Genomic DNA, 15,982 nt, shown 5'->3' on the forward strand with positions numbered 1-15,982 from the left:
AAAGGAATACAAATGTCTCAAAAATGAGATCGACAGGAAGTGCAAAATGGCTAAGCAGGGATGGCTAGAGGACAAATGTCAGGATTTAGAGGCTTTTCTCACTAGGGGTAAGATAGATACTGCCTACAGGAAAATTAAAGAGACCTTTGGAGATAAGAGAACCACTTGTATGAACATCAAGAGCTCAGATGGAAACCCAGTTCTAAGCAATGAAGGGAAAGCAGAAAGGTGGAAGGAGTATATAGAGGGTCTATACAGGGCTATTACAAATGATTGAAGCGATTTCATAAATTCACTGTAGCTCCATTCATTGACATATGGTCACGACACACTACAGATACGTAGAAAAACTCATAAAGTTTTGTTCGGCTGAAGCCGCACTCCAGGTTTCTGCCGCCAGAGCGCTCGAGAGCGCAGTGAGACAAATGGCGACAGGAGCTGAGAAAGCGTATGTCGTGCTTGAAATGCACTCACATCAGTCAGTCATAACAGTGCAACGACACTTCAGGACGAAGTTCAATAAAGATACACCAACTCCTAACTCCATTCGGCGATGGTATGCGCAGTTTAAAGCTTCTGGATGCCTCTGTAAGGGGGAATCAACGGGTCAGCCTGCAGTGAGCGAAGAAACGGTTGAACGCGTGCGGGCAAGTTTCACGCGTAGCCCGTGGAAGTCGACGAATAAAGCAAGCAGGGAGCTAAACGTACCACAGCCGACGGTTTGGAAAATCTTAGGGAAAAGGCTAAAGCAGAAGCCTTACCGTTTACAATTGCTACAAGCCCTGACACCCGATGACAAAGTCAAACGCTTTGAACTTTCGGCGCGGTTGCAACAGCTCATGGAAGAGGATGCGTTCAGTGCGAAACTTGTTTTCAGTGATGAAGCAACATTTTTTCTTAATGGTGAAGTGAACAGACACAATGTGCGAATCTGGGCGATAGAGAATCCTCACGCATTCGTGCAGCAAATTCGCAATTCACCAAAAGTTAACGTGTTTTGTGCAATCTCACGGTTCAAAGTTTACGGCCCCTTTTTCTTATGCGAAAAAAACGTTACAGGACACGTGTATCTGGACATGCTGGAAAATTGGCTCATGCCACAACTGGAGACCGACAGCGCCGACTTCATCTTTCAACAGGATGGTGCTCCACCGCACTTCCATCACGATGTTCGGCATTTCTTAAACAGGAGAGATTGGAAAACCGATGAATCGGTCGTGGTGGAGATCATGATCAGCAATTCATGTCATGGCCTCCACGCTCTCCCGACTTAACCCCATGCGATTTTTTTCTGTGGGGTTATGTGAAAGATTCAGTGTTTAAACCTCCTCTACCAAGAAACGTGCCAGAACTGCGAGCTCGCATCAACGATGCTTTCGAACTCATTGATGGGGACATACTGCGCCGAGTGTGGGAGGAACTTGATTATCGGCTTTATGTCTGCCGAATCACTAAAGGGGCACATATCGAACATTTGTGAATGCCTAAAAAAACTTTTTGAGTTTTTGTATGTGTGTGCAAAGCATTGTGAAAATATCTCAAATAATAAAGTTATTGTAGAGCTGTGAAATCGCTTCAATCATTTGTAATAACCCTGTACAAGGGCGATGTACTTGAGGACAATATTATGGAAATGGAAGAGGATGTAGATGAAGATGAAATGGGAGATACGATACTGCGTGAAGAGTTTGACAGAGCACTGAAAGACCTGAGTCGAAACAAGGCCCCCGGAGTAGACAACATTCCATCGGAACTACTGACGGCCTTGGGAGAGCCAGTCCTAACAAAACTCTACCATCTGGTGAGCAAGATGTATGAAACAGGTGAAATACCCTCAGACTTCAAAAAGAATATAATAATACCAATCCCAAAAAAAGCAGGTGTTGACAGATGTGAAAATTACCGGACAATCAGTTTAATAAGCCACAGCTGCAAAATACTAACACGAATTCTTTACAGACGAATGGAAAAACTAGTAGAAGCCGGCCTCTGGGAAGATCAGTTTGGATTCCGTAAAAATACTGGAACACGTGAGGCAATACTGACCTTACGACTTACGTTAGAAGAAAGATTAAGAAAAGGCAAACCTACGTTTCTAGCATTTGTAGACTTAGAGAAAGCTTTTGACAATGTTGACTGGAATACTCTCTTTCAAATTCTAAAGGTGGCAGGGGTAAAATACAGGGAGCGAAAGGCTATTTACAATTTGTACAGAAACCAGATGGCAGTTATAAGAGTCAAGGGGTGTGAAAGGGAAGCAGTGGTTGGGAATGGAGTAAGACAGGGTTGTAGCCTCTCCCCGATGTTATTCAATCTGTATATTGAGCAAGCAGTAAAGGAAACAAAAGAAAAATTCGGAGTAGGTATTAAAATCCATGGAGAAGAAATAAAAACTTTGAGTTTCGCCGATGACATTGTAATTCTGTCAGAGACAGCAAAGGACTTGGAAGAGCAGTTGAACGGAATGGATGGTGTCTTGAAGGGAGGATATAAGATGAACATCAACAAAAGCAAAACGAGGATAATGGAATGTAGTCGAATTAAGTCGGGTGATGTTGAGGGTATTAGATTAGGAAATGAGACACTTAAAGTAGTAAAGGAGTTTTGCTATTTGGGGAGCAAAATAACCGATGATGGTCGAAGTAGAGAGGATATAAAATGTAGACTGGCAATGGCAAGGAAACCGTTTCTGAAGAAGAGAAATTTGTTAACATCGAGTATAGATTTAAGTGTCAGGAAGTCATTTCTGAAAGTATTTGTATGGAGTGTAGCCATGTATGGAAGTGAAACATGGACGGTAAATAGTTTGGACAAGAAGAGAATAGAAGCTTTCGAAATGTGGCGCTACAGAAGAATGCTGAAGATTAGATGGGTAGATCACATAACTAATGAGGAGGTACTGAATAGGATTGGGGAGAAGAGGAGTTTGTGGCACAACTTGACCAGAAGAAGGGATCGGTTGGTAGGACATTTTCTGAGGCATCAAGGGATCACCAATTTAGTATTGGAGGGCATCGTGGAGGGTAAAAATCGTAGGGGGAGACCAAGAGATGAATACACTAAGCAGATTCAGAAGGATGTAGGTTGCAGTAGGTACTGGGAGATGAAGAAGCTTGCACAGGATAGAGTAGCATGGAGAGCTGCATCAAAACAGTCTCAGGACTGAAGACCACAACAACAACAACAACATCTTAAGGTTCATGAAATATTTTCCCAGGCAGTTGTACTTTGTCCGCCATGTATATGTGCATTTTCGCGGCGGTTTGTCCCCTCTTCCGCCGGACGCACACTTCTATACTACACTACTGGCCATTAAAATTGCTACACCACGATGATGACGTGCTACAGACGCGAAATTTAACTGACAGGAAGAAGATGCTGTGATATGCAAATTATTAGCTTTTCAGAGCATACACACAAGGTTGGCGCCGGTGGCGACACCTACAACGTGCTGACATGAGGAAAGTTTCCAACCGATTTCTCATACACAAACAGCAGTCGACCGGCGTTGCCTGGTCAAACGTTGTTGTGATGCCTCGTGTAAGGAGGAGAAATGCGTACCATCACGTTTTCGACTTTGATAAAGGTCGGATTGTAGCCTATCGCGATTGCGGTTTATCGTATCGCGACATTGCTGCTCGCGTTGGTCGAGATCCAATGACTGTTAGCAGAATATGGAATCGGTGGGTTCAGGAGGGTAATACGGAACGCCGTGCTGGATCCCAACGGCCTCGTATCACTAGCAGTCGAGATGACAGGCATCTTATCCGCATGGCTGTAACGGATCGTGCAGCCACGTCTCGATCCCAGAGTCAACAGATGGGGACGTTTGCAAGACAACAACCATCTGCACGAACAGTTCGACGACGTTTGCAGCAGCATGGACCATCATCTCGGAGACCATGGCTGCGGTTACCCTTGACGCTGCATCACAGACAGGAGCGCCTGCGATGGCGTACTCAACGACGAAGCTGGGTGCACGAATGGCAAAACGTCATTTTTTCGGATGAATCCAGGTTCTGTTTACAGCATCGTGATGGTCGCATCCGTGTTTGGCGACATCGCGGTGAACGCACATTGGAAGCGTGTATTCGTCATCGCCATACTGGCGTATCACGCGGCGTGATGGTATGGGGTGCCATTGGTTACACGTCTCGGTCACCTCTTGTTCGTATTGATGGTACTTTGGACAGTGGACGTTACATTTCAAATGTGTTACGACCCGTGGCTCTACCCTTGATCCGATCCCTGCGAAACCCTACATTTCAGCAGGATAATGCACGACCGCATGTTACAGGTCGTGTACGGGCCTTTCTCGATACAGAAAATGTTCGACTGCTGCCCTGGTCAGCACATTCTCCAGATCTCTCACCAACTGAAAACGTCTGGTCAATGGTGGCCGAGCAACTGGCTCGTCACAAGACGCCAGTCACTACTCTTGATGAACTGTGGTATCGTGTTGGATCTGCATGGCAGCTGTACCTGTACACGCCATCCAAGCTCTGTTCGACTCAATGCCCAGGCGTATCAAGGCCGTTATTACGGCCAGAGGTGGCTGTTCTGGGTACTGATTTCTCAGGATCTATGCACCCAAATTGCGTGAAAATGTAATTACATGTCAGTTCTAGTATAATATATTTGTTCAATGAATACCCGTTTATCATCTGCATTTCTTCTCGGTGTAGCAATTTTAATGGCGACTAGTGTATTACAGTTTTGTAGCTTCAAAGCTGTTTTGATGTATGCCACTTATTGACTGACGATGATCTAAAACTGAAACCAGTTCTAATAAATTATACACTCGTACAACTGTGTCTCGCGCGTCTTTCCACTAGAAGAGCGGTAAATTTGACATTTTCTCTTTGTTTACAACTTAACGGCTGTCGTTTCTGGATCATGGTCTCTTGTCTCTGACACATTTGTCCATTTACATCATCCCTGAATGTTTGTGTGATCCTCATGGAAACGACGTCTACGTGTATGTGAGCGTCTTCTGCCCATCTTGTCAGCTGCCCCTTCCGTGTCGTTACTTGGTTGCTCGAAGTCCTGAGGTGTCAGAATACAGCGCACATACGTAGACAGAGAGACAGGCAAGAGTTAGGTGAGCGCGCGAGCTGTGAGAGCCGTCACGGACTGCGACTTCCGTGCTTCCGGCCTGCGCTGTGTGTGTTCACACAGCTGCTACCATACGCGGCTCGTACGCTGCTGTATCCGCACAGTGCGACAGTAGTCCACGTACCAGTCTGTCAGGTAGGTGGGTCGCTCTCTACAGCCTGCGTCGTCTTTTCTGTGGCGTCAGCGCTTCCCCAAAAGTCAAACCTATACCAGCACAGTGCACTAGCTTACTAGCGCCTGCATGCATTTCCACTTCTAGCTATTGTTTAGTTTCTGTAGACTCCAAGCACTCAGTAGTACATTACAGTATTATTGTTTTCTCTTCGTACGACGTGATATGTATACAGGTCGGCTCCTGTAAATTGTATTCCGTTATAATAACACAATAACCTCTTCAGACCGCTTTCAGTCGTACCAAAAAAAATGGGCAAGGTGTTTCGGCCACGCGCTGCTATCCTCAGGTGCCACAATTAGCTAATTTTATTATTGTACTGCTTTATGCGATCTCGCGCTCCAATAGTTGATGAGAACAATAAATATTTATTATAAAAAGATCTGTTGATACAAATTCTATGCAAATATAAATCAATTCCATGTCATTGATGATTCAGAATATGCAGTAGCATAGATCTTCTGACAATACCTCCGTTCCTTTCAGTTCGAAATCAGGAGGCACCAGGAACTTTACGTTATTAACCATTTGTGTCAACTAAAACGATTTAGCTACCTGTACCGTGCGAACTGTGGAATTTATTCTAATTTTCTGTTCGTTTTCAAATGTGTTCTAGTAAGGCACTTCGTTAGATTATGTAATTTACGCAGGGCGTTACAAACTTTGAGGGATGATGGAGAAAGGTAAACGTATCAGTTTGAGGTAAGGGATACTGCTGATATCTCTGACAGTGGAATACATGCACAGGTACTGTTGCTGTTAACATTGTAGGGTAGACAACTTTCAGAGGTGGTAGTATGGACCAAAACAAGAAAAAAATGTTCATTAAATATGGACTCTAAAATGCATACCGTAAGAGCTACGGCCACTTGTTCTGTAGAAGAGATGTGTTTCATAATGGCGAAAATGAACAAGTGCTCGTAGCTTTTAAGATACGCAATTTAGAGCCCATGTTTACTGCCCATTTTTTCTTTTTTTTTGTCCGTATTAACACCTCTGAAAGTTGCCTACTCTACACGTTAACAATAGCAGTCCACTTTCAGAGGTATCAACACGATTTTCGCTTATAACTATCGAATCGATCTTTATCGGACTAGGGTCCCTAATTCAAATTGGTACATTTACCCTTCTCCATCATCCCCGAAAGTTTATAACATCATCACCGAATCACCCTTTATACAGACAGATTCACATAAGGGGATTAAAATTCCAACTGTTTTCTATCATCTACAAGATAGCAAAAAGGAGTTTTTGCTAAGTAATATGATACTGTGGGTTACGTAATATTATTATTTGATTAATACTTTAACTCTTGCATCAACCGAGGTAACAATTTTTTTAAATGGAAGATTAGCTTTTTCTTAAAGGCTTTCGAGAGCTCTCGAAAAGAGGTGTTATATAGTGTTTGTTGATGAAGGCGCTGACACTCGTAGAAAGAGTTATCCGAGAAATATGTTGGAAGTGAGACTCAACGCGGCCGAAATCCGCTTTTTTCAGTATAATCACCGCCTGGTGGGGTTTTCATGCTAGGATGCGTCGTCATATGCACTAAGAAGGTGGGAGGTACAGAAAATTCTCATCGTCTTGCCTCACTAATTTTAGCAAATTTTTCAGATTCGTTTGCGAAAAGTGTCACCGCACTGTATTCGTATTTTCCAGAGATTTGGAATTCTGTTTAAGTCTGTCGTTTCATAAAAAAGAATCTGGTTACTGATCTTACGTGATAAAAAGAGATGCCATTATAAACGAAGTAGAAAAAAATTACGTAACTTGATAAAAGCGTTACCAATATAAATGACGTAGAAAATATTACGTGCCCTGTGCATACTACCATTTGTCGAAAACATCATGCCGTTACCTTGAACAATTCACGAAATACATGGAATGTTACTTCTTAAAGACTTAAACCACTCACCGTGTACCACAGACAGACGTTTTGTCGTTGTTACTATTATGCGAGTACTTCACAATCCTAGAACATGTCACTGTAAATGTATGTGTAATTCTTCGAAGCATTTAATTCTACGTTTGTGTCCAGCCGATTGCAATATGGTCAAGTTTTCATGGCACATGTAAGTCAATTAAGGAAACTCAGAAAAACCGATGCTACAAGTAGTGTTATCGTAGATATTAATGCGTATGTTTCCATTTCTTTCGCTCGGACAAAATGTCGGGACACTGACCTACTGGCCCATCTAACAGAAATGTGCATTAAGAATATATCTCTATCCTGCCCACACATAACCGCAGTAACATATATTACTTTGGCACCTAAGGATACATGCGTGCTGTTGAAACGCCTTATGACAATTTACTTTGGGCAATAAAAGGGAATGAAGGGGAGCCTGTATTATTTTAAGTCAGTCCGATATTGCAGTAGCGTCTTTTTTTTTTCTCTGTTTTCCCCAGCAGGTAAGGATTTCCATCAGGTAAGTTTGGTCGTTTTCTACTTATATACAGTGGTGTTTTTTTGTGAATGTGCAGCAGGTAAGTCCTCGCGAAAACGAAGTTTGATGCTTGTCCTCCTCTGTATGGTTACACAGATGTCAGATGGGACAACAGATTTGCAGAAAGAGGCTTGAGCAAGAAAGGCACTTAATGTCATCCAAGACAAGGTGGTCAGGTCTGATATTCTGCACAACATTTTCCCTTCTCACCATCGAAAGATCGTGACTAATTCTATTGCAGTTAAATGAGATTTGAAATGGCAGTCAGCATTATGTGTACGATGTCAGTATCATGAGCATAATTGTGCAATGCCGGAAGGTCTCTGTCCGTCAGCAGACTAGGTTTTGGTTTAGCTTTGATTGTTCCTTTGCGGTGCCAGTTCACATTCACATCACCAACAATCGACTTGGACAGCGGTAGAAGGTTGAAATGTCCTAATAGATTTGTTACGCACTGAAGTGAGATCCAGCGACTAGTCCACTTTCGAAGTTACTGTGCTCTCCTGAGCGACTCATTCCGCTGTCACAGTTTTTCTACTGATAACACAATACTCCCCATCTCCTTTCATGCTAGCGGATGTGTGTGTTCCTCGTGACATCTGGTGTTCAGTGCCGCATTTCATGTGTGGGGTTCCGAATACACTACTGGCCATTAAAATTGCTACACCACAGAATGACGTGCTACAGACGCGAAATTTAACCGACAGGAAGAAGATGCTGTGATATGCAGATGATTAGCTTTTCAGAGCATTCACACAAGGTTGGCGCCGGTGGCGACACCTACAACGTGCTGACATGAGGAAAGTTTCCAACCGGTTTCTCATGCACAAACAGCAGTTGACCGGCGTTGCCTGGTGAAACGTTGTTGTGATGCCTCGTGTAAGGAGGAGAAATGCGTACCATCACGTATCCGACTTTGATAAAGGTCGGATTGTAGCCTATCGCGAATGCGGTTTATCGTATCGCGACATTGCTGCTCGCGTTGGTCGAGATCCAATGAATGTTAGCAGAATATGGATCGGTGGCTTCAGGATGGTAATACGAAACGCCGTGCTGGATCCCAACGGCCTCGTATCACTAGCAGTCGAGATGACCGACATCTTATCCGCACGGCTGTAACGGATCGTGCAGCCACGTCTCGATCCCTGAGTCAACAGATGGGGACGTTTGCAAGACAACAATCATCTGCATGAACAGTTCGACGACGTTTGCAAAAGCATGGACTATCAGCTCGGAGACCATGGCTGCGGTTACCCTTGACGCTTCATCACAGACAGGAGCGCCTTTGATGGTGTACTCAACGACTAAGCTGGGTGCACGAATGGCAAAACGTTATTTTTTCTGATGAATCCAGGTTCTATTTATAGCATCGTGATGGTCGCATCCGTGTTTGGCGACACAGCGGTGAACGCATATTAGAAGCGTGTATTCGTCATCGACATACTGGCGTATCACCCGGCGTGATGGGATGGGGTGCCATTAGTTACACGTCTCGGTCGGCTCTTGTTCGCATTGACGGCACTTTGAACAGTGGACGCTACATTTCAGATGTGTCACGACCCGTGAATCTACCCTTCATTCGATCCCTGCGAAACCCTACATTTCAGCAGGATAATGCACGACCGCATGTTACAGGTCGTGTACGGGCCTTTCTGGATACAGAAAATGTTCGACTGCTGCCCTGGGCAGCACATTCTCCAGATCTCTCACCAATTGAAAATGTCTGGTCAATGGCGGCCGAGCAACTGGCTCGTCACAAGACGCCAGTCACTACTCTTGATGAAGTGTGGTATCGTGTTGAAGCTGCATGGGCAGCTCTACCTGTACACGCCATCCAAGCTCTGTTTGACTCAATGCCCAGGCGTATCAAGGCCTTTATTACGGCCAGAGGTGGTTGTTCTGGGTACTGATTTCTCAGGATCTGTGCACCCAAATTGCGTGAAAATGTAATCACATGTCTGTTCTACGAGGGTTGTTTTTTTTTAAGTAAGGGCCGTTCCCCGCGTATAGTCCCGTAGTTCGCGCGGACGCCGCAACAAGCCACCGCGCCATTTGCCGGCATCCTTCCCGTTCACACTGATGCAAGTTGCAGCTCTGTAGCTGACGTGTACGCATCGCTGTGCTACTTTATAATGTTTACGATTATTGAATCGCCCGCCGCGTGTGAGATACGGTCAGTGATACGTTTCTTGACCGCGAGAAGCCTATCAGCTACAGAAATTCATCGTCAGTTAACAGAAGTTTATGGCTCGAATGCACTGAGTGAAGGTAAAGTGCGTCAATGGGTTAGAGAGTTTAAAAATGGCCGTCAAAACGTCCATGACGAAAAACGCTCAGGCCGGCCCTCTGTGATCACTGATGATTTGGTGGCTGCAGTCGAAAGAAAGATTCTTGAGGACAGAAGATTCACAATTTCCACTTTTTCTTTGGAATTTCCACAAGTTTCAAGATCGGTTTTGTACAAAATTGTGTCTGAAAACCTAAACTTTAAGAAACTGTGTTCTTTGTGGGTACACAGACCCCTCACAGATGACCACAAAGGGAAGAGATTTGCCAAATCATTGGACTTTTTGATTCGTTACGAGGAAGAAGGGGATGACATGTTGAGTCAAATTGTCACTGGAGATGAAACGTGGGTATCCCATATCACTTCCGAAAGCAAGCGACAATCGATGGAATGGCGACACTCAACGTCACCCGTCAAGGTCAAAGCCAAACAGACGCTGTCAAAGCGCAAGATTATGGCAACTGTGTTCTGGGACCGGCGCGGTGTTCTGCTAGTGGACTTTATGCCACGAGGAACGACAACCAACTCAGATGCCTACTGTGCAACTCTAAAGAGGCTCCGCAGAGCAATTCAAAACAAAAGGCGCGGCATGCTGACAAAAGGAGTTTTGTTCCTGCACGATAACGCTAGGCCTCACACCTCTCAAAACACTCGGGATTTGATTGATTCTTTTGGCTGGGAAGTTTTCGACTATGCACCCCGACCTTGCTCCTAGCGATTTTCACCTTTTCCGGTACCTGAAACACCATCTTGACGGGCAGCGCTTCAATGACGACGATGAAGTGAAAGCGGCCATGAACTCTTGGCTGTCGGAGCAGGCGGCCGAATTCTTTGAAGAGGGAATTAAAAACTTAGTTGTACGGTATGACAAGTGCTTAAATAAACAAGGCAACTATGTAGAAAAATAGGTTAAAGTGTGTAGAATCAGAAAATAAAAGTTTTTTTACAAAAGTATTTGTATCTTTTTTAAAAAATAAAAACGGCCCTTACTTAAAAAACAACCCTCGTAGTATAATATCTTTGTCCAGTGAAGACCCGTTATCATCTGCATTTCTTCTCGGTGTAGCAATTTTAATGGCCAGTAGTGTATTTTTGATCAGATAGTCTACGTACAGTAAATACGACAGAAATCGCTAATATTTGTACGCAGTCCTCCACTGTGCACTGTACGGTTGCTTGCGGAGTAGACGTGCAGTCTTCGTCAGTATCTGCCGACACAGAAGACGGTTGTGGTGTGAGTAATGTGTTCCGACCGGTCGACCTCCTTAATCCCGGAGTGGCGGCGATCGACCACAAGCCCGCCGCCCCCGTCGAGTGGGCGGCGATTGAAAGTCGCCACGCGATCGGCGCGCGCCGGCGACAGTCGCCGCCCGGCCGCCCAATTTCGTCAGCGTGGGAGGCCTTGAGGGCGGCCTTGTGCTGGACCCGCGAGGATTTTCCAGTCACGCGCTCCGCCGCTGGAAGCCGCGTCTCAATTATGCACGCCCGCACTCACAGTCGTAAAAGTCACCTGACGCTCTACTGCTGTAAATCACCGGCTGCTCTTACCCGATTAGCCGCGTACGGCATCCGCCTTAACACTGCACTGTGTGCTGCTGCTTTTACGACCGGCAGACCTGTGACCAACTTACGTCTTGGAGCGAGTGACCCAGCCTGGGTGCAGTGTCTCTGATTCAAAATTTGACAAGGAAACAGGGACTGGACATCAAAAGATAAATGTCGATATTCCATATACTAGAATGTCGCCAAGCCAAATATCGATATCGACCGTTACTCTGCTGAAATCATCGACGTTTCGATATATCGGTACCCAAAATTTAGCTTTTTTTGAGTTATCAACTTCTCTGGTCTGATGCGGCCCGCCACGAATTCCTCTCCGGTGCCGGCCCTTTAATCTCAGTGTAGCACTTGCAACCTCCGTCGTCAATTATTAGATGGATTTACTCCAATCTCTATCTTCCTCTACAGTTCTTATCCTCTACAGCTCCGCCTACTACCATGGAAGTTATTCCTTCATCTCCAAACAGATGTACTATTATCCTGTCCCTTCTTTTTGTTAGTGTTTTCCATATATTCCATTCCTCGCCGAACCTGCGCGACACCTACTCACTCCGTACCTTATACCCACATAATTTGCTTGCAACATTCCTCTGTAGCACCACATCTCAGATGCTTCGATTATACTGTGATCCGGTTTTCCCACTGCCCATGTTTCACTAACACACAATGCTGCGCTCCAAACGTACATTCTCAGAAATTTCTTCCTCAGATTAAGGCCTGTGTTTGATGCTAGCAGATTTCTTTTGAAACTTTTCTCTATTTTTCTTAGTGCTTAAGGCTCTGAGCACTATGGGACTCAACTTCTAAGGTCATTAGTCCCCTAGAACTTAGAACTAGTTAAACCTAACTAACCTAAGGACATCACACACATCCATGCCCGAGGCACGATTCGAACCTGCGGCCGTAGCGGTCTCGCGGTTCCAGACTGAAGCGCCTAGAACCGCACGGCCACTTCGGCCGGCCCTTATTGCTTCTTCGATGTATTGATTCAACAGTAGGGGTGAAAGACTACGTCCCTGTCATACACGTTTTCTTATCCCAGCACTTCGCTGTTGGCCTTCCAGCCTTAGTGCTCCCTCTTGGCTCTTGTACATACTGTATATCACCTGACCTCCCCTATACCTTACCCCTGTTTCTTCTCAGAAATTTGAGTGTGTTTTATGAATTAATAAAAGTTGAGGAAGAGCCCAATTAACTATACAGTATTTTACGTAAAAACAGAGAAATAAGAAAAATAAAGTTATACTACAGCGTATGAAAAAAATAGAGAAAAAAATAGATAACCAAAATCACTCAAAATTTTTCTGAGAAAATGTAGACACTGCTGCCTTGGCCATATGTGCTCCAATGTCTTAGCCTTGCCATGAGGTATTTCGGACTATTCACAAATACTTCTCAGAACATGAGAAATATAGTCTGAGGTATGCTGTTCTGTAAGTGCTCAATCCATACATCAGAGGTTAATGTTACTGTTGTTACCTTACTTAATTCTTGCTTCAACTGCAAACGAAGAATTTCTTATTTTCTCGTACATTAATTTTACAGAAGTTTTACTGGTTAATTTTATATATAAAGGGGCTCCTTTCTCCACAGTAAAAAATGGCACATAGTCTTTGCAAATATGAAAAAAAGTAGCTTCATTTATTTTTTGTCATCGATTTCCTCCTCCTGCAAATGAAGCAACATTGTTCAAAGAAGCGGTGACACCTTGCGTACAAGCTGGACTAAAAGTGTGACCGAGAGGTGTGCTTTCTGTATTAGCACTATCAGGGTTTGATTTTGACGCTGTTTTCCTCGTGTAGTCCGTAGCCGTCCATTCCTGATCAAAATTTTCGAATGCTCGGACTTAAAATAAGCTTGAAAGATTGTTGTGTTTACCAGAGGTTCGGAGTATCTTCCCACAATAATTGCTCTTCGCAGTTTTACCATCGTTTGATTTAAAATGTTTCGATACATTACTTTTGAGAGGCATTTTAGTTCTCCGTTGTGTTTACACTTCAAAATCACTAACAGAAACACACAGTGATCCACGAACAACACTGACAGAGGAGGTTTCAAAAATTACGTTTCAAATAGTGCTAGCAACCTTACTTTGGAATGAGACTTGCCTACGAAATACAAATTTGGTAACAGTCATAATTTCTAAGAACTTCAATGTAGAAACCTTAGGTGCCTTTCTTATTTTGTAAATATTTCAATATTAAGATGACAGTAGAGATGAGATTTTCTGTAATGAGCTAGATGAAGATGGTAGTAATAACGTCCGATTATATCGCCCGAAAATAGCGAAGTCACCGATATGTCGGATATCGATTAAAAATATCGTGTAACTTATTCAGATGTACCGATATTTCGATATATTACTGACAAAAATCCTAGCCTTACTGGAACACCGCGAAGGGTAGACTGAGGCTTCTTTTTCATCGTGCACATTGGTACCTTCCCTTGTGAAGTGTCACTGTTGAGTCTTAAGAGTATCTGACCAGTGTAGTTTCTAGCTGTTCAGGTTCTTAAAAAGAGAGAACGAATTTATTTAAAAGATATTTGGTTGCCTTTAATACCAAAGCTTCTGTTCAGCGTTTCATAATTGGCTCAGGTGGACCACCACTGTACGGGTGAGAAATTAAGTTACAAGAGAAGAATTCGTACCCGGACCATAGATTTGTCATCTGACGGAAATAAAACGTTCCGTCGCAACGGGTGCCTGTAATAAAACAATTGAATCAAAAACAGCATTTTCAATTTTATCTTAGATTCAGACAGCTATTTAACAACTGCTCGCTACGCACAATTACTGAAAATAAATGACCGCAATTTAATATCAGTTCACTTTGTAAAATAAATTATTGATGACTGATTTAAAAACATAATACAGGGTGTTTCAAAGTCTTTTCATCAAACGTCAATGGGCCATAGATCACTTCCTGAGGAACAACTGTAAGATACAAAATGTTCACTGACACTTTCCAGCGACGATAGGTGTATTTTTATTAAATTATCTGCCCGTAGCCAACTAGCAGGGTGTACCGACCAGGTGTGCGGCATCTGCATAGTAGAGACTCCAGTATATTGATAGAGTGATTTTAGAATGAATTTGTCTAAGTGGAGAAACGTATTTTAGAAGCTCGGCCTGTCCCTGCTAACCCCCGCCCCCTTTTTCTCGCAGAGCAGATGACTGGATTGTGGGCAACACACACTGCATGTGAAGGCCACAGAGTGCCTATGCCGTGCAGCCTCTCAGGGGCATAGCCAATTATGAAAGACACCTAGGGTCGGCGAGAAGTCCCAGCGAGCATTTTATGTCCAACAAAAGTTGTTCCTCATGACGTGATCTATCACCGCTAGACTAGGAGCGCAATACTGCAGGGTGACTCAAAAGTTCTTTGCTGTAGACATGCAACAGATTTTTTCAAAAATATTGATAAAATCATTTTTTTTCAAAAATATTGGTAAAATTATTTTTTCCCCTCGTCACCCTTCTCCCATTACTTAGCAACAGTTCAACATTCAGTATTTACTCAGCAACAGTTTAACATTCAGTATCTTTTCGTTTATATTTTTGATTAATATGTTAGATGGAATAAGAAAAATACGTATATAACTAGCCCATTAGACGGTGATCATAATTAATGTATGTAGGGTTTAGTATCATGTTTATATTCCTGTTAAAGATGAGAGAGCAGGTGGATGTTGAACCTACTGAACTCTTGTTTAAAAGGAGTGGGTCTCATATATCTGTCCAGGCATCCTAATTCAGTGTTATTCGTAAATATGTCCGATATTTCACAAGACAGCTGGACGAAAACTACAAGAAATACAGAAAATAGGCACATATCAGTGGATAGAGGATCTCTCGAAGTTTTCAACTCACATTGCAGGTGTTCGATACGGGTGCCATTTGTAATGCGGCAAACGTCAAGTCATGCATGGAGTTAATTGAAGTCTGTGGCACGATGAAACTACGGCAGGAGCCTGCTTTGGAAATCTTGGGTTTCCTATCTGGTTGGTTGATTCGAGGGAGGGGACCAAACAGCGAGTTCCTCGGTCCCATCGGATTAAGGAAGGATGGTGAAGGAAGTGGGCCGCGCCCTTTCAAAGGAATCATCCCAGCATTTGCCTGAAGCGATTTAGGGAAATCATGGAAACCTATATCAGGATGGCCGGACGCGGATTTGAACCGTCGTCCTCCCGAATGCGAGTCCAGCGTGCTAACTACTGCGCCACCTCGCTCGGTTTGCCTATCCGTAGGCACGAACTAATTCGATGTGATGATACGGAGCGAGTAATTTGTAACTACGCCACGGTGCATATTACTAGTCGAAACTTGGAGAGATATCTCATCCCCTTATGTGTGTGTCATTCTTCTGCATGTCATGTAATTTCCGCACAGTCGTTTCTGAG

This window comes from Schistocerca nitens, chromosome 1 (assembly GCF_023898315.1).
Source record: "Schistocerca nitens isolate TAMUIC-IGC-003100 chromosome 1, iqSchNite1.1, whole genome shotgun sequence".
In the NCBI taxonomy this organism is placed as follows: Eukaryota; Metazoa; Arthropoda; class Insecta; order Orthoptera; family Acrididae; genus Schistocerca; species Schistocerca nitens.